Source organism: Cynara cardunculus, assembly GCF_001531365.2.
Source record: "Cynara cardunculus var. scolymus isolate 2C chromosome LG 4, CcrdV1, whole genome shotgun sequence".
Taxonomy (NCBI): domain Eukaryota; kingdom Viridiplantae; phylum Streptophyta; class Magnoliopsida; order Asterales; family Asteraceae; genus Cynara; species Cynara cardunculus.
In genome coordinates, this window is record NC_037531.1 from 1,005,483 (window position 1) to 1,007,666 (window position 2,184).

Here is a 2,184-nt window from a genome sequence, read left to right on the forward strand (position 1 = left end):
CTTACTCTTTTCTCGACGACCCATTTGAGCCCTCTCCCATTATGCGTGACATTCTCGATCCGCATCCCGCCCCACCAACCCCTCCTACGGTCGAACCTACTCCGACCAGTTCGACAACCCATCACGCCCCGCCTATCCACCTACGACCGCCCCTCACTCCCCACCTCACGCCTCGACCCACACGGACGGTGCCACTTACCCCCTCCCTCTCCTCCGTCGAGTGCGATTCCATCCACTACTCGCTCGTCTCACCCCATGACGACCCGAGCTAAAAGTGGTATCATTAAACCCACTCAGCGACTCAATCTTAATACCACCCCATCACCCTGTTACTCTGGTCCCATTTATTGGCATTACAGGATCTTCATTGGCGAAAGGCCATGGACAAGGAATATTATGCTCTTCTCGGGAACAAGACTTGGAAACTTGTCCTTCGACCCCCCGGGGTCAACGTGGTTCGGTCCATGTGGCTTTTTCGTCACAAGTTTAATGCAGATGGCTCACTTTCTCGTTACAAGGCCCGTTTGGTGGCTAATGGCCGCAGTCAGCAGCAGGGGATAGACTGTGACGAAACTTTTAGTCCGGTTGTAAAACCGGCCACCATTCGTACTGTCCTCAGTATTGCGGTCTCTCAGCACTGGTCGATCCATCAACTAGACGTGAAGAATGCGTTTCTTCACGGTCACCTTCAGGAGACTGTATACATGCATCAGCCACCGGGCTTCCGAGATCCATACTTCCCGGATCACGTGTGCCATCTTCAGCGCTCTCTGTACGGCCTTAAACAGGGCCCACGTGCGTGGTACCATCAGTTTGCTCAGTATGCCCTTCGTCTCGGGTTTCAGCACAGTCGCACTGATACGTCACTGTTTATATACCACTCTCCTCAGGCCATTGCCTATTTTCTTCTATATGTTGACGATATCATTTTGACGGCCTCATCCACATAGTTTCTTCACCAGATCATCACCCTACTTGGTCGTGAGTTCGCTATGATGGATCTCGGGGCACTCAATTTTTTTTGGGAATTTCTGCTTCGCGATCATCTCCAGGTCTATTTCTATCTCAGCAGTATACCTCTCATATTCTTGAACGCGCAAACATGGTTAACTGTAATCCAATGCACACTCCGACCGAAACGGGTCATAAGCTTAACGCTGATGGCCCACCCGTTCGTGACCCCACCCTGTACCGCAGCCTTGCCGGAGCTCTTCAGTATCTCACCTTCATACGCCCGGATATAGCGTTTGCCGTTAAGCAAATCTGTCTCTATATGCATGATCCTAGAGAGCCACATTTTCATGCTCTCAAACGCATACTTCGATACATTCGAGGCACTCTAAACCATGGCCTTCAGATTCATATATCCCCCTCATCCGAACTTACAGCTTACTCTGATGCAGATTGGGGGGGATGTCCGACAACTCAACAATCCACGTCCGGATATTGCGTTATCTTGGGAGATAATCTTGTGTTTTAGTCATCCAAACGTCAAGATGTTATCTCCCGTTCTAGTGCTGAAACCGAATATCGTGGAGTCGCGAACACCGTTGCTGAAACAAGTTGGATTTGTAACTTACTTCGCGAGCTCCACCGACCGCCCACGAAAGCCACAATTGTCTACTGTGATAATGTCAGTGCGGTATACATGTCGTCCAATCCGGTTCAGCACCAACGCACAAAGCATATAGAGATTGATATTTGAGTCGCATTATGTAACTAATAACACTTACAATATTCTTTTGGTCATTTTACATGAATTAACAAAATTTACTAAACACTAAAAAATAACTTATCAACTTATTACGTTTTTGATATCGTTATAAGCTAATTCAAATACTTTTTATAAAATTTCAGTTTGACACGAGATAAGTTAATAAAGATTTTCATAAAAAAACACTAGAAGGGTACTCGCGCAATGCAGCGAGATACATCTTGATTTTAGTATTTTATTTTATTCTTTATTTCAGTCGATGTTATAATATGGCCTTATGTGCTTTTGAAAAAAACGATGATATTTTTATTTCTGAATAAAATATAAATTTGAAGATATCATAAAAATTTGACAAAAATATATCGATATTATTATCAAAATAAACTATTTAAAATTCCTCATTTTTTGTGTAATTTTTTAATTTAATTTTTATCATAATTTAACTTAGGTTCAATAACGAGGTAATTTAT